This window comes from Phascolarctos cinereus, unplaced genomic scaffold (assembly GCF_003287225.1).
Source record: "Phascolarctos cinereus isolate Bilbo 61053 unplaced genomic scaffold, phaCin_HiC Scaffold_4;HRSCAF=312, whole genome shotgun sequence".
Classification (NCBI taxonomy): Eukaryota; Metazoa; Chordata; class Mammalia; order Diprotodontia; family Phascolarctidae; genus Phascolarctos; species Phascolarctos cinereus.
The window spans coordinates 368,127,520-368,152,400 of NW_027555847.1; the positions used below are offsets into that span (position 1 = coordinate 368,127,520).

Genomic DNA, 24,881 nt, shown 5'->3' on the forward strand with positions numbered 1-24,881 from the left:
TGTGGAGAGTGTACTGTCCCAAGCTTCGGGGGTTTGTGTAGCTGTTTTCAGAGATACTTGTAGGGACCTGTAAATTTTCAGTTCTTACAAGGTGGTATGATAAGGGGCGAGGTGTTTACTCCTTTTTTGGCCTGTGCTTTGGTCTGTTCGTGACCACAAGTACTCCTTTCTGTCCTGGAACTGTGAGGAGGGTTTTCTCTCCACAACACTAGAAGCTCCACCACACCAGTGCTCCTCCTTGCCCCAGGGCTGCCGCCTAGAACTGTGACACAGATCCAAGAATGGGCAAAGCAAGAGATTCCTGCCTCAGCACTGGCAAAGAGATCCCTGCAATCCCCCTCTGGTCAACCACTCGATTCTGCCTCAGTCTATGGGCCAGAAGGTGAGGAGGTAGCCGCCGCCCCTGGGCCACGTTCTTGGGGAACTCGAACTGAGACCCCGCCCTTCTCTCTCAGCACTGCAGAAACAGACTTTTCTCACTGATCTTCTCAGTTGTCTTTGGTGTTCATGGGTTGAGAACTCTGGAAACCGCCACAGCTGCCTGCGATTCAGTTCTCTGAGGCCTGCTCCAGGTTCGCTGTGGCCTGTGCGCCCACATCGCACTGCACTCCTCTCCCAGCCCGGCACGATATACTTTCTGATCAACCATCTAGGTTGTCTTGGGCTGGAAATTTGCTTCACTCTGTCTTTTTGTGGGTTCTGCTGCTTTAGAATTTGTTTAGAGCCATTTTTTACAGGTATTTGGAGGGGTTTGGGGGAGAGCTCAAGCAAATCACTGCTTTCACTTCTGGCTCTGCCCCTCTATCACCATGATTTTTAAAAGCACTTTATAAAAATGTTAGATCCATTATGTCTGATTAGGGCTATTGCCCCAACCCAATCCTTCCCCTCACCAAAAAAAACAAAACCAAAAAAAAGTGTTTGAAACTACGTGGAAATGAAGTGTTCCCTCTTTGTCTTATATAATTTGCATGAGGTACAGTGTACTCTTGTATTATTTAAATTTCCTTTCCTTTATACTTAAAGTCTTTCTCCTGATCACTTGCTTGCAGATGTTTTTGTTAATCATTTGAATTATTACATTTAACTAGTATGTGTCTTGGAATTTTAAGTGTATGATTTTTTTTCCTGGATCTTTGGATTCTTTTATTGAAACTTTTTTTCCTCCATGTTTAGAAGTTCTGGGCAGTTTTTTAATATTATTTCTTACGTTGTGATATTCAGGTTTTGTTTTGTTTTTTGACTTGTATTATTCTTTTGGGAGACCTATAATTCTTAAGTTGTTTCTACTTATGCTGCCTTTGAGATCAATATGTTTTGCTTGTCTTAGAGATCATATTTTCTTGTAATGTTACTTTTTTTTGCTTTTCTTCAAGATTTGTCTTTCATTTCTCTGTTTACATCCCCAATTAGTTGTTTTGTCTTTTGTCTCTTTGGTGAGGTTTGCCACTGTGGTTTCAAGTTTTTTTTTATTCTGACAATTATTTCTGCTGTGACTACCATAAATTTTAGTTTTGCAGTTCTTATTTCTCTCTTAAACTATTCAGGAATATCTCCTGGCCTCCTTGCTTTTCCTCCAAATAATCCATCTCTGATGCTTAGCATTTCTCCTATGTCCAGAATGCTCTCCCTCCTCACATCTACTTCATGGCTTCCTTAGTTTCCTTCATGTCTCAGTAAAGTCCCACCTTTTTGCAAAAAACCTTTCTCAGTCCTCCTTAATGTTACTGTCTTCTTTTGGAGACTATACCCAATTTATCCTTTTTTAATCTTTTTTTTTTATGTTGTCTTCCCCATTAGACTGTGAGCTCCTTGAGGGCAGGAATTAATTTTTTTCTTTCTTTTTAAAAATAATTTATTTTTATTTTTCAACATTCACTTCTATAAGATTTTGAGTTTTAATTTTCTCCCCCCCCCGATGGCCTATAAACTGATATAGGCTCTACTTATACATTCATATTAAGCATATTTTCACATTAGTCATGATGTGTAGAAGAATTAGAACTAATGGGAGGAACCACGAGAAAGAAGAAATAAAACAAAACAACAAAAGAAAAGGAGAGCAAATAGTATGCTTCCATCTGCATTCAGACTCCATGGTTCTTTTTCTGGATGTGGATAGCATTTTCCAACATGAGTCTTTTGGAGTTGTCCTAGATCCTTGCTTTACTGAGAAGAGCCAAGTCTATCAAAGTCAGTCATCCCACAATGTGGCTGTTACTATGTACAATGTTCTCCTGGTTCTGCTCATTTCACTCTGCATCAGTTCATGTAAGTCTTTCCAGGTTTTTTTGAAGTCTGCCTGCCCATCATTTCTTATAGCACAATAGTATTCCATTATATTTATACGCCACAACTTGTTCAGCGATTCCTCAATGGATGGGCATCCCCTCAATTTCCAATTCTTTGCCACTGCAAAAAGAGAGCAGGAATTATTTTTTGCCTTTCTTTGTATCCTCAGTACTGAGCACAGTGACTGACACATAGCAGGTGCTTAATAAATGCTATTTGATTAATCAGATATTGATTCATTTTCCTTTGTTTGGACTTGTTTAACTGACCTAAGCCAAAATCCCTGTTACAACTATCCCTGTTTATGTGCTTATTTATGCTTAAGCTTTGAGTTCCATTTCTCCTGAGCTCTTTGATAATTTCAGTATTTTTTCCCTTATATTCCCCATTTGCTCACTTTCTAATGCTTTCTCCATTTGACAATGGTTTCTGTTGGGGCTGTACTGCAAAGCCATCTCAGCTTTCTCCCAGTCTAGGCAATTCACATTTCACCACAGGTGGTCTCTGCCCCAAGTGACTTGTAGGGGTACAGAACTGGTCACTGTCATATACCAGGACTCTATGCCTCAGGCTTAGTGAAGTGCATTATGGGCCAACCTGCAGGCAACATCTGTTTCTCAGTTCTCTGGATGAGTGCTGTTGGAGCACAGAGCACTGCCATGCTGCAGTCCAAGCCATAGCTAGCTTCTGTACCTTTTCTGAAGCACTTGGAAGTGGGGGTAAGAGGAGAAGCAGAGTTGGCTTCTCTTGCAAGCCTGTGAGTTGGCTTGTGCAGTCTTGCCAGAACACCATGGACAGTAGGGGAAAGGGTGCTTAGTGAGTGTTTTAGGGGTTAGGGATTAGCCTTCTCTACTGTTAGTTCTTCAGAGTTTTACCACATTGGAGTTCTTTGTGTCTTAGAACATGAAGAAAGCTGAAATTGCTTTATCTTGCTCATAATTGCTATTTTTGGGAGGTTATGATGATTAAAGAATGTGTTTGGTCCTCTATCTTGTCCAATTCTTGTTAGAATTGTTCTGAGAGGAAGGAAATAATTGCTTTTAAAAATAAAAATTGACCTTAATGATCATCTTGTCCAACCCTGTCATATTACAAATGAGAAAGATGAGACCCAGAGAAATGAAATGAGTTCTCCAAAGTGATACACTTAGTTTTCTGAAATTTGTTTCTCCACCTTGTTACTTGATATGAAATTATTGCTTATTAAATTGAATCCAAGGATCTTTATTAAGTGCCTATTCTTTTCAGAGCTCAGAAAGGTGAATTATGACATACTGTTTGCTCTCAGGGAATATAATCTTGAAAAGGACATAGGAAATCAATAAGCATTGATGTGGTTAACACATTTAAAGTCTTTCATGGTGACTTCTGAAATTTTGTTTCTCTTTTCTGAAGAGCACAGAATGGAGAATCTAGATCCCTTACGATTTAACCAAGACAAAAATATCCCAAATGGAAACTCCTGTCAGAATCCTAACATCAAACTGTGATGCACACTTGAACTTTTGGGACTTTTCTGAGGTGATTTTCCCTGGCTTGGACCCTAGAAAAGTGCCATTTAATTCCCTCTTAGTTAGGTACCAGTTAACCTATGGTTTTCAAGACTGAATTAAAAATTTCCAGACAGATATAAAAGTTAAAAGAATATCTTAGTGTATTTAAGCAAGTTTGTTTGTTCCACTTTTGCATCTTAACCTGTAGACTATCTGTAAGGCTTGAAAATCCAGTTTCCCAATAAGTAAGGGGATTGAGAATAGTTTGAATTTTTGTTCTATTTCAAATATGTGTAGGTTTAGACCATGGTATCTGATAGCTAGAATTATTTGAAAGCAGGCTCCGATGCTTCAGAAGAATTAATGTTAATCATGCATCTCCCAGAAGCTGCTATATTTGAGAGACACCCTTGTGTATATTTCAGAAAATGACATTGACCCATCCATTCATTTAAAAAAATTATGTTTACAAGCCTTTATTATTTCTCTCTCCTAATGTCTCTTTTTCTCATTGAACAATTTTTGGACATGTTTAATTTTAGACAAGTTCACTGTTTTGGCCATGCCTACTCCAGTTCGAGATATCTGAAATACAATTGGAAATGTGAGATTGGAAGTCAGCTAAGAGGTTGGTGCAGGATAAGTAGGTTTGCAAATCATCAGCATAGAGATAGTAATTAAATTCATGGGAGCTGATGAGATATGTCCAGGTAACTCATTTCAGTCTCTGCCTTTGACTCCCCTCCTAAAAGAGCCCAGTTGTTAGAGTCCCTGGAATCCCTCCCCCGTCATTCCTATCTTATTCCAATCAAGATGACTTCTTACAAAAAAACAAGTGGTTTAGCTATCACATGAGGAATGCTCCATGTTTTCCAGGAATGCTGATATGCCACAGCAATGTTGAATAATTAAGAGAATTGTGGTGAATTCTAGATAACTGATTGGTATTATAGGTTTCTCTCCTCAGGTTATGTTTTAAATAGTTTGGAAGTTGAGTTATTATGTCTTCTTTGATAGCCTTCTTGACACATCTCCTTCATGATGTGTCAATAAGCCTGTGGGTCATAAAAGATTTAGTAATACCTTTTATTGATAACTGGTATATTTATTTAAATTGCTTAGTATAGGTAGCCATGTACAAAATAACAAGCACATCCCACTTCATGTTAATTGGGTCAAAAAGCCCCAAGCAAACCCCCAAACAACGCAGTAGTGGATGAAATGATGTTGCAGGAATCTGTCAGCAATTATATCATAAATGGATAACTAGCCAAATGAATTTATAGTAGCAGGTGATTATAATGATAAAAAGTAACATAGATTGGAGAAGTCTTATGCAGGGTATGCCTGTAGATGCTTAATTAATACATTTTACACTTATTTAACACTTTGCAGTTTTCAGACAGCTTTCATGTATGTTCCTACCCATGGAATAGATAAAACAGGTATTATTAACCCCTTGTCAAAGATCAGAAAACTGAGACATTGTGTGATCAACTGATTTACTTACGCTTTTGTAGCTAATAAGTGGTAAAATAGAGACAAACATGGTTCACTTGACTTTCTGTTTAACAGTCTTTTTGCTATTACATATTACCTCTCATTAATAAATGCATATTATTGATGAAGTCACACTCCTTTGTAATTATCATTTCCCTTTCTGGACTGCCAACCTCCTCTTTAATGATACATTCTATAATTTTTCCTAGGAATCAAAGTCAAAATCACTGTTAAAATCTGTTCTATTTAAAAAAAATACTTAAAACATTTGTTCTTTCCCAGTTTTGTGGGACCTGCCATATTTTCTGTAGTTTTTCACATATCTCTGACAATGGCTCAGCAGCACACCTTCCAGTTCTTTTGGTGTGTGAGGATGCAGTTCATCTGAGCTAGAGGACTTGGATTCATTGAGGGTGGCTATATGCTCTCTTATTATCTCCTTACTTATCTCAGTCCTGTTCATCGTTTTTGTTCTGTCATTTCCAGTACAAAGGTAATTCTTCTTGGCAGGGTAAAGAAGCAAAATAAGTACTGAGTAGTAATGCATTCTTTGTTGTTAGCTATCATTGTTTCATCCACATCAAACAAAGGTTCTATTTTTTTTCTATATATGTTAACTAGTAGATAAGAGGAATCTTGTAGCTATAGTTTACCTAGCTTTTAGCAAAGCTTTAAAGATTTTTTATTCAAATATTTTTTACTTTTGTATCACTTCCATTTCCTAATGTATTTTTTCCCCTTAATGCCTCCCAGTGAGCAATCTATATAATAAAGAATTAAAAAAGGAAATAAAAGTAGTTCAGAAAAATTAACTAACATATCAAGGAGGCTGACATTTTTAATTTAATGTTTACAATTAACAAGCACTTATATTCCCTCCTTCCCACTCTCCCCACCAATTGACAAAAATAAAACTTTTGTAACAAATATGCATACTCTTTCTCCAAGGCTTTAATATGGAAATATGTTTTGCATGATTTGTATGCATAATGGGTATTGTAATTCTTGCCTTGTCAATGGGTGGGAGAGTTGGGGAGAGAGTTTGGAACCCCCCCAAAAAAAAAAGGTGAATTAAAACAAAGAAATATACATAATCAAAGTACTAGAAAGTAAGATGGTGCTTATAAATTGGTGAATGGTTAAACAAATTGTGTCCTGTGAATATAATGGTATATTTTTGAACCATAAGAAAGAATGAAAAAGATTGTTTCAGAGAACCTTGGAAGGTTTGTATGAACTGATGTAAGGTGCAATGAGCAGAATTAGGACAATTTATACAATAATAAAAATATAAAGACAGATTTAAAAAACTTGAAAACTTTTATCAATACAATTATTAACAAGATTTCAGAGTACCAAGCCTTACTGCCTACCTCCTGACAGAGAGGTAATGGATTCAAAATGCAAGACCAAGTTATATATTTTTAGACATGACTAATATAGGATTTTTTTGGTTGACTGTGTATTTGTTGCAAAGGTTTTGTTCTTTAAATTTGAGGGGTGGAGATAGGAGGGAGAGAATATAAATGTCAAAATTTTTAATGAGATAATTATAAAATAAAACCAAGAAAAAAAAAAGAAAATGGCTTATCTGTCTCTTTTGACCATTTATCTTTTGGGGAATGACTCTTGTTCTTATATGAATCAGTTTCTGATATAACTTGGGTATGATACCTTTATCAGAGAAATTTGCTGCAAAGATTTTTTTTCTCCAGTTGTTTCCCTTCTAATTTTAACTGGATTGGCTTTGACATTATTTTGGCAAAGTTATTGACAAATTATGTCATACTATTATTGTGGAGAAGATAGATAAGATGAGATGTATGAGAATGAAATTTAGATGGATTCAGGACTGGTTGTATAACCAGACTCAACATAGTTGTTTATGGTTTAATTGCATTGTGGAAAGGGTTCTCAATGGAGTACCTCAGAGATCTCACCTTGGCTTTATATTATTGAATATTTTTATCGATGTAAATGGTATGCTTATCAATTTTCAGATTGCACAGAGCTGGGAGGGATAGCTAACAGAATAAATTACAGTCAGTATCCGAAAAAATCTCGATAGTCTAGTTACTTGCTGCTTAGTCAGAAAGTATTTAAGCATTTAACTATGTGCCAGGCATGGTACAAACTACTGAAAGACAAAAGATTGGTCTCTTGCCTCAGGGAGCTCACATTGTAATAGAGACAGCATGCAAACAACTGTCCAAGATAGATATAGATATAGTGGAGGTGAATCTCAAAGGAAAAGGAACACAGTGCCAGAGGTGGAAGAGCCAGGAAAGGCTGCTTGTAGAAGCTGGGATTTGAGCTTGGTGTGGAAGGAATCCAGGGAAGCCAGAAGACAGAGATGGGAAAGGAGAATATTCTGGGCAAGGGGGACAGCTACTGAAAAGATACAGATGGGCCACTAGGTGGTAGAATGGATTAGAGCACTGGCCCTTAAGTCATAAAGACTCGAGTTCAAAACTGGCCTCAGATACTTACTAGCTTTGTAATCCTGGACAAGTCCCATAAATTTTGATTGCCTCAAAAAAAAAGAAGCTGTAGAGTTGGTAGATTGAATGTCATGTGTAGGGAATAACAAGAAGACCAATAGCACTGGTTTGTGTAGAGCAGGGCTTCTTACATTTTTTCCACTCGCCACCTTTGCCACCCCTTTTCTTTTCATCAGTCTTTGTTGGTGATGCATGGCCTGAGGGCATGTGTAGTGCAAACTGCACATGCTTTGTGTTCAGAACCAAGGCTGCAATGAAGTTACACAATACAACATGGGCAAGAGCTGCCAGAAATACCTCGGATTCATTATGCATTTGATTTTTAATTAATTTTTGGTCGTGTTTAGAAACCTTTTACTGTGGCCAGATTTTTGGATCACAACCCACAGTTTAAGAAGCACTGGTGTAGAGTACTTGGCCATCAGGAAAGTGTAAGAAGACTGAAAAGTCAGAAAGGGGCTAGGTTATAAAAGCCAGAGTATTTTGTATTTTAGCCTACAGGTAATAGGGACTCACCAGAATTTTTGAAGGAGGATGGCATGGTTAGACCTGCACTTTAAGAACATCACTTTGGGGGGCAGCTAGGTAGTGCAATGCATAAAGCACCGGCCCTGGAGTCAGGAGGACCTGAGTTCAAATCCGGCCTCAGACACATAACACTTACTAGCTGTGTGACTCTGGTCAAGTCACTTAACCCCAATTACCTCACTGAAAAAAAAATATCACTTTGTTATCTGAGTGGAGGATGGACTAGAGTGCAGAGGGACTTGAGACATAGAGATCAACTAGAAGTCTAGGAGTGAAATCATAGTGCCTGAACCAGGCTGGTTGTATGAGGAGAGAGAAGGGGATGTATGTGAGATACCTTGTGAAGGCAGAAACAAGACACGGCTACAGATAAGCCATGTGGATAAGTGCTTGTGAGAAGCTGAAGATGATATTGAGGTTGCAAGTTGGGTAACTGGGAGGATATTGGTACCCTTAGTAGTTATAAGGAAATTCCAAATAGGGGAGGGTTTGGAGGTAAAGTTCTGTTTTGGACATGTTGAATTTGAGATATGGAACATCCACTTTGTGATATCCAATAGTTTGTTAATATGGGACCTGAAGTTAGGAGAGACATTAGGGCTGGTTAAATAGACTTGAGAATCTAGAACAAGAGTTCTTACTGTGGCTTCCAGGGGGTCTGTGGATAGATTCAGGAGGTCTGTGAAATTGGATGGAGGAAAAAACACCTTCCATTAATCTTTAGCATTTCCTTCATTTATACTTTAAAATATACAAAGCATTATCCTGAAAAGGGGTCATAGACTTTACTAGACTGGCAAAGGGGTCCATGTCAGAAAAAAAAAGGTTAAGAACTTTGTTCTAGATCTAATTGATTTAGATTTAGGTGGAATCTAACAAGATGAAGTTCAATAGGGATAAATGTAAAGTCTTATATTTGGGAACCCCCCCAAAAATTACTTTCACAAGTACAAAATGGAGGAGGCATGGTTAGATAACAGTTGTTGTGAAAAAGATTTGGGGATTTTAGTCAATTACAAATTCAAATGAATCAATTTAGCAGCCAAAAAAAGCTAACATAATCTTGGGCCACATCAAAAGAGGTGAAGTTTCTTGGAATTGGGGCAGGATAGCCTACTGTAGTCTGTTCTTATGATGCCTCATCTGGAGCACTGTATTCAGATAGGTCTAAAGGGAGAGTGGGCTTCCTGGAAAGGTTCAAGTCAGAGGCTGGATAACTGCTTATATGCTATAATGGAAATTCTTTTCTAGTCCAGTTTGGGTGGTCCCTTTCAACTATTAAATTTTGTGATTCTGTAGTTACAAAGAAAAGAATTGTGAATAAGTGAATGTATGTGTATACGTATGTGTGAAGCAGCTTATGGCTCAGTGGATAGAGCATTGGGCCTGGAGTCAGGAAGACTGGGGCTCAGATTTAGCCTTAGAACACTTCCTAGCTGTGTGACCCTGTGCAAGTCACTTAAGTTCTGCCTGACAAAAGGATCCATTGGATCCACTAGAGAAAGAAATGGCAAAGTACTCCACTATCTTTGCCAAGAAAACCCCATGGACAGCGGTGGTCCAGGGGTCTTAAAGAGTCTAACATGACTAAACACACACACACACACACACACACACACACACATACACGTGTGTGTGTATGTATGTATACATGTATATGTCATCTTTTCAAATAAGATTTCTCATGAAGATAGAATCTACTAGGAGAAAATGCTTATGAAATAGTGGGAAAGTACATTTGGGTACTTTGCAGTATATAGATAAGAATTTCTTAACTGTGTAACTCTATGTGGCCTTAAAAGAAGTGTTTCTAATTCATTGGAACAGTTTGCAGTCAAATGGAGCTCTCACTTGAAAAACAATTGACTAATTTTTTTTTTTCTACAGGTACTTTCAACGGACTTTCCCCCAAAGCAAATTCCTAGAAGTTGAACATAAATGTTTCCACTGGGTTTTGCTTATAAGAAGAAATGGACCCCTGCACTTATATAGCTTTTTAATAGCGTTAACCAATGCATTTTTAGACATATTTTGATGTATATATCTATTATTCAAAAATTGATCTTTATTTTGAGTCCTAGGACTTAAAAAATAGCCTTTTTAAATATCAAGCAGCACCCTTAAAATGAAGCCAAGCTTTTTTATACCAGGTTGCAATCTGCTGGAAATATTGTATTTGTATGAAATACTTGCTTCCCCTACAGTTTTAGTATGGATGGATCAGGAGAACTGAAAAATTACCCAATTAAAGATTATTGTGACTTCAATGTATATAAATAGATTTTTATACTTCTATTGAAAGAAGACGCCTGTACATTCTTCCATCATCACTGTAAAGACAAATAAATGATTATATTCACAGACTTTTTGGAATCCTTTTTGTTTTAGAGAATCTTTATAAAAGACTCCTTTTAGAATTTCAAAATTAGACTTAGCTTCAACCATTGGCATTAGATTTGGAGGGGAGGTGATGGAGAGTATATTTACTATTACTGCCTCAGGCAATTCCTCAGGTTATTATGGAAAGTTGAGCTACTTTTGTCAGTGTGTATACTTTGGTTGCCCCTATGTTTCTTGTTTTTCTTTACCTGTAGCAAGTGTTTCTCTCCCTTTCTTTAAAGAAAAACCATTCATTCCATTATTATTTAGTTATTTACATGGTTATCAGATATACAAATGCCCTCTAGATGTCAGTGATGTTTTCTAGTTTCATCCAAAAATAGTTTGGAGTGTCTCATGTTCCCTATCAGACTAAATTATATAGTTATAACTACATCTGTGGCAGTGAGAAGCACTCTCTGGGCACAGTTTCATAATGAATCAGATTTTGATACTTTCCCAATCAGTGTTTCACCTCCAAAGTACAAACATTTATTTGCTGAATTTCATAAACATAATTTTGAGCAGTTATACTTTAGATTTGGGTGGTGATTAAAATAGTAATAGCTCTATCATGATTCATTACTAAAATTGGAACAGCTTTATTGAATTATTTACAGACTAAAACACATTGACATTCACCTGGTGGTAAGAAAAGAGATGTGGGCAGGTTTGCAAAAGGGAAATGCATCTGGGAAGTAGTAAGTATCGTGTTGGGAATGTAGTACAAGGTGGGGTGGGAATGGAGGAGGAGATACCCTGGATTCTCGGTCGTTACTTCTAAGTTTGATATCTTAGAGTTCAGATCTGGGCAGATCCTGTACCTAAATTCTAACTTTTTTTTTTAATGAAAGTTAATACTACAGACCTTAGGAAGAATAATGTTAGCAAAATCTTTTGCAATCATTCAAGTGCTACAAAATATATTAGTTGTACCAAGTATTTACAGAATTAGTGCAAGCAAATGTTTAATAATGAATAAAGGTACTGCAGTGAGGTTGGAAATATATCAGATTTTGTCAGCCTTAATTCTCAGTCTATTACTTTCCTGATAGAATTTCAGAGTGGGCTGAGCTATTCTGAGAAAACTGGGTCCTGAGCAGTTAAACTCTGTTTAACTCACACTTTTTAAACTAGTCGCCTGTGAATAAGTGATTTGCTCTATTTCTCAGGCTTAATCTGTTCTGCCCATATCTCCCGAAATCCCAGAATTAGTGAAGGATTGAATGGGCATCCCAAAGAGTCAATCGCAAGTTTCTTGGTGGCCCACTGAGACTAGTCTCCAAACTTCTAATTGGGTCTTCGTCATCTCTCTTCCTTTGCTTCCGTTTTTGGATTTCTCATAAAGCCACCACACAATCTTTCACCTCCCCTGCCTATCCACCTGTACCTGAGAGTTGCAAAAGAAATAGAAGAGGGAGATGAAGGAAGCTCCAGTGTGGTAGGCTTAATTATTTTTGGGAAATGGAGGCAGAGAGCTGTCACTACATACTTCAAAGGGGTTACTGATGAGAATGGGAGGGCATTTAGAAAGGTTTCAAAGTTTTATGAGAACTCTTTTAACCCCAATGATTTTCCCTATAAGGTCACCTTAATATCTGTGCAATTGTAATTATTCTTATAACTGTGACTTTAGTTTTGAGGGAGTATGGTTAGATGTTTAACATGAGAACTGAAGTTTCTATTTAATTTTAACACTACTGCTTACTTACTGACTCTTTTCCTCTAGTAAATCACTTAGCCCTCATCACGTAATCTGTTTCTTCTATCTGCAATAGAGTGGACAGCACTGTAGATACTCAAGCTCTTTAGGAACTTTATTTGAGGGCATGTAAGGGGCAGTGTATTTCATTTCTGATGAAACTTATTATTTGTGTGAACAGTTAAAATATGTGCATTGAAACATGCATAGAGTCATGTTTTTACTAAGATTACCTTATGTAAGTGGTGGAGACAGGTGCAACTTCTTCAGAATAAATATTGATTTTAATCATGGATTAGCAATCTATTTTTTTGTCACTTTGCCAGCTCTTTGCTTCATAAAGTTGGCAGCCTAAGAAGTCTCATAAGGATTATACCTGTCTTTTAGCTTGTGTTTGGGCTTAGAGATTCTTGGCTCAGGTCAATAATGGCCTTCATGTTAGAGGAAACATATCCTTCTTGCTGCCTCAATTATAGAGTAGACACTGATTTTTTTTTTGTTTTGTTTTGCCTTGACTGGACTTCGTTGCTTGATGTGTTCAAGCCTAACAAGGTGTCTTTCGTAAACCTCTGAATGATTATATTTTTTTGGTTTCCTTGCTGCCAGGCCAGAACCTGGCATTTGGGCTTTTTTATCTTGTACAACTTCAAGATGCTGTTCAGACAGTATTACCTTGAGCTTTGTGTTCTGAATAGCCAATGGTGATATATCTTCTCCCATATGAGACACATGTAGAACAGATCAGTTTGCTAGAACCTAGGGTAGTAATAATGCATAAGGCTAGGAAGGTAGAGTGAAACCAGGTTGTAAAGAGCTTTTAAATGCCAGTTTATATTTGATCCTACAGGTAATAAGGAGCTAATAGAGTTTATTGAGTATCAGTAAAGATTAGCACTGCAGGAAAATCACTTTGGCAACTGTATGGAAGATGGATTGACTTGGAAGAAGTTAATACTTTCTCTTCCAGAATTCTTGCCCAGGGGCCCCAACACAGTCTTTACTTCACTCCCCCACCATTCAAATATACTGTCATTGCTCCTGGAAAGGGTATGTAATTTTGCACTCATCATCTCAATGACTTCCCAAACCAAAAATGTTCCTCCCTAGCCACCACTTTCCTACAATGAGTTGTCTCTCCCTTGTACCATAAGTTACTTGAGGGCAGGAACTGTCTTCACCTTTGTATTTATATTCCCAGTATTTGGCACATAGTGAGGTGATTAATAAATATTTTTTTCATTCATTCACTCATTGAGGCAGAGAAGCTATTAGGCTATTGCAGTGGTCTAAAGGAGAGGTGATGAGGATCTAAACAAGGATAGAGGCTGTGTGGGTAGAGAAAAGGGGATGGTTGTGAAAAATGTGATAAGTATTATGGGCTTCAGTTTTATCACCAGTTAAAGGAGGGTGTTGGTCGAGCTGCATGGTCAAGGACCTGTCCATCTCTAAAACTGATTCATTCTGAGTGGCATCTTGAGAAGATAGTATGGTGTAGTGGATAGAGAGGTGACTTTGGAACCTAGAAGACCTGGGTTTAAGTCTCACTTCCTAGAAATACTGTGTAACCCTTGGCAAGTCTCTTAACTTTCAATACCCCAGGTGACTTCCTAAGAATATAAATTGAAGAGCCAGTGTCAATCTGCATCGTAAAGGGTGTTTCTCATCAAAAGTTAATTTTCTTCCTCTTCCCTTGACCAGTTCTAGGTAATCATTTAAAATGGTGAGGTATTCTTTTGACCCAGAGAACCCTACAAAATCATGCAAGTCAAGGGGTTCAAATCTCTGGTTCCACCTCAAGAACACCCATGAAACAGCCCAAGCTATCAAGGGCATGCTTATCTGAAAAGCTATCAAGTATTTGAAAGATGTCCCATTGAAGAAACAATGTGTTCCCTTCCCGTATTATAATGGTAGAGTTGGCAGGTATGCCCAGGCTAAGCAGTGGGGCTGGACACAAATTACTCATGCCATTAAAATTCAGCAGTGTAGCAAGAGGAAATATAGGTGAGGGAAGATACCGCAAACAGCAATCCAAAATAGAATTTGGCTCTAAGTAGCTATTGGGTATCCAAGAAGATATTCAGGAGAAGCTCTAGTATGTCTGAGTGCCATATACACAATAGTATTTATATAGTGCTTTATTTTATCCTCAACAACATTCCTGGTGTTGAGGTTTAGGAGTCTAGGGATGCTGGGACCCTGAAATAGTGACAGCAAGAGATACGGGTCCTGTCCGAATGAATTCAACCCAAACCTTCTTTCAGCCAAAGATGAGTTTTATTAGAACACTGACTGGGGTGAGTGAGATTCTTAGAAGTCTGCATTATTGGCCAGATTTTAAGAATCTGAGCACCTTAATGGCAGCCAAGATGGATCTTACATACAGAAAGATTGTAGGAGGGATCTAGGAGTGGCCAAGTAGCCAGAGGTGACTGTGAGGTAACAAGAGAATGCCAGAGACCTATGCCAAGGGAGAATGGAGTCTAGATAGCATTAAGGGCAGGATGTGTCTGGAGGCAGTTGGGAGGAAACAGACTTTAGGCTGGGTCAGAGGTAACAGATTTGAAGATTGAGACAGGGACAAAGCCACAATGCTAGGACAGTTAATTAACTGAGAGGGGCAAGTTCCTCCTGGTGAACTCCTGGGACCTGGGCCATGTGGGAAAGTCTAGGACTTTTCCTTTTTGGGGTCCAGATCCCAAAGACATGGTCTTTTCCTTTTAGTGGGTCAGATTCCATCCCCATCACTGAAAAGTAGGTACTTTAATTATCCCAATTTACATATGGGGAAACTAAGGCAGAGGTTAAGTGGGCTTGCCCAGGGTCACACAGCCAGTAGTATCTGAGGCAGTACAGAACTCAGGTCTTTCTGACTGTAGGCCCAATGATCCATCCATTGTACCACCTAGCTGCCACATAGTAAGTGCTAAATTATAGTCATCTAGTAAATATTGAATTGGATTGGTTCTCCATATGGCTGTTCAGCCATCATCTCAGATGTCCAAAACCAAACCATTCTAATCTTTCCCCCACTTCCATTCTTCACTGAATCACGCCCCTTCGCATCTTCTGCATTTGTCAATGATACCACCATTCAATTAGTCTTATCAGCTCGGCTAAAAATCTTTTTTTTTTCCCTTTGGTGAGGCAATTGGGATTAAGTGACTTGCCCAGGGTCACACAGCTAGGAAGTGTCATGTATCTGAAGCCAAATTTGAACTCAGGGCCTCCTGACTCCAAGGCTGGAGTGCTATCCACTGCACCATCTAGCTGCCCTTAGGCTCAAAATATTAGTCATTTGATTCTTCCATCTTTGTTTCCTAATTAGTCTGTTTTAGCCTTTCTCCCAACTCTCACAGTTCTCCTTTAGGCTCTCATCTCCTTAACCCTGAATTACTGCATTTGCTTTCTAGTTACCTTCTTTTGATCTCTCCACCCTCCAGTCCATTCTATATACCATGACTAGATGAATCTTTTAAAGATATCACTTTATTTCCTGTTGAAAAATCTATAATACCTTTTCTTTTATTTACCAATGCCAAATTTCTGAGTTTGGCATTCAAAAGCTGTCCTTGCCTCTCCAACTTTAGCCGGGAGAGAAGGACTCTTGCCTCCAGCCTGCTCCCACACATGTTTATTTTCACTTTCATGCCTTTTTTTATGCTGGTACCATCTGCTGGTATGTCCTAGTACCTCTTCTCTCTATCAAGTTCTGTTTGCTTCAAGACCTACTTGTTCTATGAAAATTTTTCTCCCGCACCCCTAAATCTCCTTCTCTTTAGCACATAGTCTGCATTACATGTTCTAGCACTTAACGTGTATTTTCTGTCACATGTAGCTTGTTTTCTAAACTAAGGTGTAAAATCAAAGGTCCATTATGATGACTATTTCTCTGCAAGCTAGGTGGTGCAGTGGATAGAGCGCTGGGCCTGAAGTCAGGAAGACTCATCTTCCTGAGTTCAAATCTGGCTTCAGACACTTAATAGCTGTGTGACCCTGGGCAAATCACTTAACCTTGTTAATGCCTCAGTTCCTCATTTGTGAGAAGAGCTGAAGAAGGAAATGGCAAACCACTCCAGTATCTTTGCCAAGAAAACTCCAAATGGGGTAAACAAAGAGTCAGATACAACTGAAAAATAACTCACTCTCTTACATGAAGCAAGATGCGCAAGCACTTTAATAAATCCTTACTGATTCATTAACAAGGACAACTTGGTGATATGTCTTGAGAGAGATTATATCCCATCTGAAAGGGAAAATTTCTTAATTTGTAAGCTGCAGAAGGGGGGAGGGGTGTATCTAACATCACATCTTACCTATAGTAGTTACTCTGCGTATGTTGATGTTGATTCAGTCAGAGTGTATTCCAGAACAGCCAAAATTAAAAAGCAATTTTTCTTTAGTTACTCCATTAACACTCTCCTTTGTAACTTTACTGTCCTGCTCTGGGATAGTTTCTTAAAGTTATCACACCAAATAACAAAAGCATTGCTCATTCTTTACAAATTATGTGATAAGATAATGAAGCCATAATTGCTTCCTTGTTTTCTTTTTTTTTTTTTTCTGGGTGAGATAAATGGCTTAAGATAAAAAAAAGGCCACATACTGGGTAGTTTTATATGCACTTTACCTCCTGGAAAGGGAAAGTAATGATCTTCAATAAACTTCAACAATAACACTTAATTATTGCAGCAATTACATAGTCCTATGTACTTTCCATCTTTAATTTAATTTCTTTCCAGCCCTCCCTTCTATTCTTTAACCCAGAGCAGTGGAGTCCTGTATATACTATGTCTTTTTGCCATGAAATTTCTGAAGTCCAGTTTTATCCCTAAAACCATGGAGTTTAACAACTTCTCTGAGGCCAAGGGGCAGTAGAACTATTCTTACTCATGTTATTATATCTGCATAATTATTCTATAAGGCAATGCCAAACAGTCAAAAGAAGACTGGATTGTGTAGTCAGTAGGGCATGGATTCAAACCCTGGCTTTACCGCCTATCTGTGTGACTTTAAGTAAATAACATAACTTCTCTGAGTATCAGTTTCCTTATCTGTAAAATGAGATGAGTAGACTAAATAATCTCTGAGCTCCTTTTCAGTTCTAAATATTTTAATATATATTTGCTTAATATTGCCTTCCATGTATATTCCACAAACAGTTGCTAAGTACATAATGTTGGTATGTATTTCTTAGGAACCTACTAGTGCCGGCACTGTGCTAAGCCCTGCTGTGCCAGAATCATTTTAGATACAATGAAGTGGGCATGGAGGCCAAAGGAACTCCTCATCATAACACATAACTACTTAGGCCTGACTCCTCACTTGTCCCCTGGACATCCCTGGCATATCCTTTGATTTCTCTGTGTTTTTGGTGCTGCTGTGTTCTTTCTTGCCTGGAATACCCTCCATTCACCCCCCTCCCCAAACAAAACAAAACAAAACAAAACCCTTGCTCTCATGCCCACCATATATCTTTCCAGTGTCGTGTGGGTAACTCAAAATGTTAATCTCCAAAGTCTGTGACATTTGATGATGTATACCCATCTAGCATCATTTGAAGTATTTTGATGCTAAAAAAAATGGACCTTCATAAGCATTCCAGCTCATTCTGTTCCTCCTCTTCAATTCTGGACCCAGTTCATTGTCTGTCTTTAGTGCTCATCCATAATGGTTGTACTATTGGACTGATTCGAGACTGCCTTGCTCTGTGAGTACAAGTAGGTTATAATATAGCACTAATGAAGAACTGGGCAGACGTGGAGTAAAGGGTATCATCAAAGAAATCTGTGACCAGAAAAGGAGGTGTGCTGATCATTTAATTAAAGAAAAATATAGCTAGCTAGAGCGCTTCACAGATATACATGTAATGTCAAGAGACTTAAAAGGAAGACCCTTGGTCACCTGGGTGGACTCCTGGGAAGGGATTATTAGGCTAAGAGTCTCCTAGGATGAGAAGGCATGGGTGGGTTGTGTGATCTGCAATGTGGGGAGAAGTTACCCAAATGGATGAGCTAAGGTTGAAACATTGTTTTCAAATTCTACTGATTTTTTTTTCAAGTTCAAGTTTGAGTGCTAGGAAGGCTTTCCTCATAATAACAATCTCTCCTCTTCCTGATTGCTCATAGTTCTTACTGTTTGTATCCCACCCTTCAGTTTTGGATTACAAGAAATTCGGCACTTTGTTGTATAGATTTTTGATTCCCAATTCTTTTGTATATACTAATTGTCTCCCTAACTGAATGGAAGAGATCATGTTCATATACTATTTCTTTGGTATCTCCCATAATGCTTGGCATGCAGAAGATGCTCAAATACTTGACTGATAGAGACTGTCCAAAAATTGTGTCACATCTAAATGGTACTTTGCAAGCCATTAAAAGAAATAAAGATGTGGTTCTTTCCCTCTTTGAGAATACAATCCACTCTTTATGCAATCCAAGGAAAACTGAATATAGAAGCAAAAAAAAATTTAATAAGCTACAGAATAGGGATGAGCTTCTCATTTGATGTTTTCCTATCAAGTATGTCTTGATGTTTTGGAAATGCCATTTTTCTTTTTTATAGTGGATAGAGTTATGGACTTGTAATCATGAACACCTGGATTTGAGGGCTCCCCTTCCCCTAACACTAGCTCTTGACTCTTGGCAAATCACTTGACTGTCTAAGCCTCATTTCCCCCACATATGAAATGGGATAACTATAATAATTAGTTGGTAAATAAGCATTTCTTAAACCCCTAGCATGTGCCAGGCCTGCACTTACCTACTGTACATGGTGGTTGTGACATTCAAATTAGGTAATGCATGTATAACAAAGTGCTTTATAAATTGTATAATGCTATATAAAAGTTGTTATCTTCTCAGAGACACAATATGGTATGGTGGATAGAATGTTGGACTTGGAAATCAGGAAGACTTGGGTTCAGATCTCACCTCTGACACTTGTCAGTTCTATGTGACTATAGACAGGTCATATTGTCTCTGAACCTGAGGCAACCCATCAAGACTTATCTCCTAAATTATAGATTGGTTGCCCTAATATAAGAAATTCTCACACTGACAAAAATCATATTGGTACTTTATTTAGTTTACCACTAGATGGCCATTTGTAAAGGCCATAATTTCTTTGGGAATCAAAGTGGGTATACAAATGGGGTCCTTGCACTGTACTGGAATATATTTTTCCTCTGTAATACTTCAATGGACTGATCTCACCAATGAGTTTACCTCCCATGATGCAGATAAGAAGCCATTCATACTTGCTCATTCTACACAACTGTAGCCTCCATCAGTGGTATCCAAATAGAAATGAATCACTAAACCATACATAAGGATCCCTGCTGTTTGCATATTGCTTAGAAAACCTCCATTATTTATATTCTATTCTATTTTTATTTATTTTGTTAAATATTTCTCAATTGTAATTTTATCTGATTCAGGCCACATGGAGTATTGCGGGCTGCATCTGACACCTCTGGTCTGCATGTTTCCAAGATTTTACGACAGACAGCCCACCAAAATCTGTACAATAGGCTGGAGACCTCCTTCAAGCTCTCTTGCATTTGCATTGAAACAACTGGAGCCCTTGGACTGGAGTTCATCAGTCATGCCTAGATCTTACCATTATCAGCCTTAGATTTCCTCTTCTCTATTACCTGGAGGCTTTGTTTAGTTTGACACTTCTTCCCTCCCCCATCCCCGGTAACGAGATTTGTTCCTGCAAAAGCTAACTTCTTCTTTGCTCTTTTTTTTTTTCAGTTTGACACTTCTAGAGAGAGTTCTCAAATGTCTGTACCCTCAAGATGATTTCATATAATTTTAGAAATGCAGAGTTGGAAAGTGTTTTTGCCCATGCCCTTACCAGTATTGCTGAGTCAGAAGGGAGGGCAAAATATACAGCCCATTAAACTTTTGTTGGGCTAGAATGTTGAGTCAAATATAATAAGTTGAAATTTAATAGGGATAAATTTAAACATCTTATGCTTGTGTACAAAAAAAATCAACTTCATAAACACAAAATCAGAAAAAATACAATTATGCAGCAATTTTTCTGAAAAAGCTCTGGAGATTTTAATGGATCACAAGCTCATCGTTAGTTAACAATTTGATATGGAAACCAAGAAGTATAACTTAAGCTTAGGCTATAGTAAGAGAAGTATAGTGTAGAGGATAAGGCAAGCAATAGTCACTCTGTTCTCTGCTCTGGTGAGACTACATCTGGAGTACTGTGTTCTGGGTACCACATTTTAGAAAGAGTATTGATAAATTGGGGATTATCCAAAGGATAGTAATGGGGATGGTGAAAAGTCTCAAGTTGATGCCATATGAGAATATATTGAAGGTACTGGGGATGTTTAGTCTAGAGAAGAGAAGAATTAGGTGCACCTAATAGTTATCCTCAAGATGTGAAGAACATGGAGAATGGGCAATATATATATATTCTACTACATGCCACAAAACTTAGAGCAATGGTTAGATGACAGGAAAAAAAAACTCTAACAATTATTATTATCCAGGTGTAATGGGCTACCTTAGGAGGTAATGAGTTCTCCATCACTTGAAGTCTTTTTTTTTAACCTTCAGTTAAACAGTATGTATAAAGTGGGTTTACTTTTTGGTATAATTTCTCATTAAAATTGTCTAAGATAAACAGTAAGTTGATCCTATTAGGAACAAAATATGGCACAGATTTCAGATACAATATCATACCTAACTTTTTTTTTTTGCATTTACATGCTTTCTTCTCTATGCAATGATTATTGATTTGCCAAAAATAGTTTAACAGTCGGGTAGAGACTGGAGAAAAACAGACTTGAGAAACAATTTTTATTTCTCTTAAAGAAGTGAAAATAAGTAAATTCTTATAGTTCTCTTCACTTGTAAGATCTTTAAACTCTTTTAAAAAAGCAGTTTCCTCAAAGCAATGCCATCCTAAAAAAAAATCTCAGCAGTGCATATGTGAGCTGAACAAAAACATGCAGCTCCATTGTCTCTTGAAAAAAAAAACTTTGCACAAAAATTCAAGACTTTCTGCAAAACTGTTGCCCTTGTGTCATTCCAGGACCCAAACCACAAATGAGGACTTAGTGCAATTCTATTGCTTCTCATTTCCGTAGGAAACACAGAGCAGAAGATGCCTTTGACCACAACTCTCCTGATGGTTAGAGTGATAGCTTCTCTCTGCTTTATTTAAAACATTCCTTTTTCAACCTGTTTCAGTAAAGTACAAACAAAACAAAGCAAAACATGAGGATCTAGTGTAGGGGGAAAAAATCATCTAATTTCAACCCTGTGCCATATACTTAAAAAAAAGTTAGACAAAAAAAGTCAGATTTTATCAATTCAACTTTTTTAAAGTTACGTTTTATTTCTGAAAGCATCTCTTAATGTAAATCAAAAGCAGTTCCTGAGTAACTGCAGTAAAATGTCTATTTTAAAATATATACATAAGGAGCAGCAAAGTGGCACAGTGGATAGAGCACTGGCCCTGGAGTCAGGAGGACCTGAGTTCAAATCTGATCTCAGACCAGACACTTGACACTGAATAGCTGTGTGACCCTGGGCAAGCCACTTAACCCCATTGCCTAGCCAAAAAATAAAATAAAGTGTGTGTGTGTGTGTGTGTACATATGTATATGATTATGTACATGTATATTTCGCAATTCAGCTTGTTTTGGTTCTGCCTTAATTTACCTCCCAGTTTTCAAGTTAAACCACAGCTCCTATGCAAGTTCAATAGCTTTAGCTCCCAAGTGTAGTGGCTGCAGACATTCCTGCAGCATCACCTGGGTGATGCCTGAGCAGCTCAGCATGTGTTCCCATAACTACTGCAGAGAGCATCCCAAGAACCAAAGCCTCCAATACCTGGGGCTCCTTCATGTTTTCTTCAGCAGAAGCTGGGACTGCCATGTATGGAGTTTATTGTAGGCCATTTGCAGCATCTCTTCTATGTGACTCACCAAATTTGTGCTCCAATACTGTCTCTGAATTTTTTTCTTGGAATGGGCAAAGCTTAGTATCTTGGAATTGTTCCAAATTACTTTTCACCCTCACTACCTTTTCTTCTAGGAATGGTGTGTTAACTTGAAAATAGGACCAGAAATGCCTCAGCAGCTCCCACACGGCCATATACAAGTGTCTGAGTCATTTGGCATCATGTGGTTTATGTCTTGCTGTGGTCCTCCCTGCATAAATGCTTCTCCAGGGGATAGGACTGTGATGGTAGTACTAGCAACACTACTTGAAAGAACCTGAGTTAGTTTGGGTATGTAAGTTTCGGTCTCTTGCTTAATATTCTGAAATGAATGGATAGTATCCTTATGTGTTGCATATAGGAGGGACTGAATTGAAGTTAGGCCTTGATAATACCTATCTGACTTCTTCAGGCTTAGTGCAATTGTTTTTATGCTATTGTTTCCTTCCAAGTCTTCATATTCAATGGATTCCTGTAACTTCACAATTTTGACTGGGGGCTGGAATCAAAGAGTTCCCATCTCTGCTGCTGTTTCCACTGCTGTGATCATTTTGTGCTTCATTTTTCCTGAGACCTGCTGCCAGCACCATAAAACTATGATAGTTAAATCTCTCGATGATCATTGCTATTCTCCTTTATGGATTTTGAAGAGTTGGAAGTAGAAACCCCATAGCCCTCATCTAATGATTTATCCTGCAATGCTGTCAAATCTAGTAGCGGGTTTTTCACTTCTAGCGATACCATTGATTTTAAACCTTTTTCATCCATTCTGGCACATTCTGCAAAGAGATCTTTTGACCCTGTGTTAAGCCAATCCCTATGAAAATAATGGGATTTAAGAACTCTTATTCTATCATGTTATGTGGTACGTTTTCTGCATATTTCATTTTTACTGTTGGATAGGTCCTAAATAGAGACTCAGTGATATCAGAAGTTAAGTTATATCTTGCGCTATTACAGCCATTTGTTTGAAGGTGGACATCAGCCAGAAAAGCTGCAGAAATACCCATGTCCTGCTTGTGATGGGATGCAGCAAAGCTATCAGAAGTATTCATGTCATGCTTAAATGATTGGCCCAGAAGTCCCCAGCACTCAGTGTCTGACTCACAACCAGGTCTTTATAAAGCTGAAATAAAACAGGATCTTCTTGCAGCATGCTGTCTTTCTTTCTTTCTTTCTTTCCTTCTTTCTTTCTTTCTTTCTTTCTTTCTTTCTTTCTTTCTTTCTTTCTTTTTCTTTCTTTCTTCTCTCTTTCTTCTCTCTCTTTCTTTCTTTCTTTCTTTCTTTCTTTCTTTCTTTCTTTCTTTCTTTCTTTCTTTCTTTCTTTCTTTCTCTTTCTTTCTTTCTTTCTTTCTTTCTTTCTTTCTTTCTTTCTTTCTTTCTTTCTTTCTTTCTTTCTTTCTTTCTTTCTTTCTTTCTTTCTTCCAGTTCTGTATTGGCTTGCCTCTTGATTTTGGGGAGCAACTGCTGAAGAAGGTCTTTCATAGCATCTCACAGCTGTGCTTTCACTGGAAAAATGGAAGTTGGTTGCGTCTCCTTCAGGTAGGACCAGGTGAAACTGGATTTTAGCTTTTCCTTCTGGACTGATTTTCTGATTTGATGTCCCCATACATATGACTGAGATCTTTGCCTTCAGGTGCCCAGTCCTTTCTGCCATGAGGTACAGGGCCCCATCCTGCTTCTTCTGATGCAGCCTTTTTACAATCAGTAAAACTTCTTCCGATAAAGTTGCCATGCTGGCTGGAAGGTACGAGCAGGAGCCTCGGCCTGGGGTGGTGGGGCGAGCTTCTTTCCTCTCTCCTCCTTGCTGGTCCTTCCTGGCTGAGCCCGGGCTCCCGCCACCGTTGCCTCCGCTTCTGGAGGGGTCTCGTCTCCTCCATCGATGGCTGGATGCGGCCCCAGAGAACTCCACTCCATGATGCCCCTCAGGCCTCAGCTCATGCCAGCCCCAGCTCCACCCCTGGAGGCCTCAGGCCTTGGGGAGGTCCACTTGGCCTCCGCCCGAGGGGGAGGGACCCGCGGGAGGGCTGCCTTAATCCAAAGCTGGATTTGCATTTGTCAAGTGCCCAAGGGAGGGTGCTCCTTATCAAGTAGGGTTTGGGCTAGATGGAGTTGGAGTTCTCTTCCCACCCTTAACTGAGGTTCTGTGTAATCACCCATCTGTTCAATCAGTCAAGCGACATTAATCTTTATTGATTAATTATTATTATTATTATTTTTGGCGAGGCAATCAGGGTTAAGTGACTTGCCCAGGGTCACACAGCAAGTAAGTGTCAAGTGTCTGGGGCCAGATTTGAACTCAGGTTCTCCAGACTCCAGGGCCGGTGCTCTATCCAACTGCACTGTCTAGCTGCCCCTTATTGATTAATTGTTAATCCTGTGAAACACTGTACTAGGTTCTGGGAACACACAAAGACAAAAGGGAAAATAGACCCTGCTGAAAATGATTCAATCTTGTAGATTTATCCCATTCTCTATAGATTTTAGGTGTCCATCTTTTCTCTTTATTTA

General features: G+C 38.4%; 1 protein-coding gene and 1 pseudogene across 1 annotated transcript in view; one reads left to right on the forward strand and one right to left on the reverse strand.

Moving 5' to 3' along the window:
* MBD2 (methyl-CpG binding domain protein 2) overlaps positions 1-10,677 on the forward strand; it is an 84,237-nt gene extending 73,560 nt beyond the window's left edge. The window contains exon 7 of the mRNA XM_020994180.2: positions 10,202-10,677. The gene's annotated coding sequence lies outside the window, so the exon portion shown is untranslated. The remainder of the gene's footprint in view (positions 1-10,201) is intronic.
* Positions 10,678-22,272: 11,595 nt separating this feature from the next.
* On the reverse strand, positions 22,273-24,114 carry LOC110213353 (general transcription factor IIH subunit 1-like; annotated as a pseudogene).
* Positions 24,115-24,881: the final 767 nt, after the last annotated feature.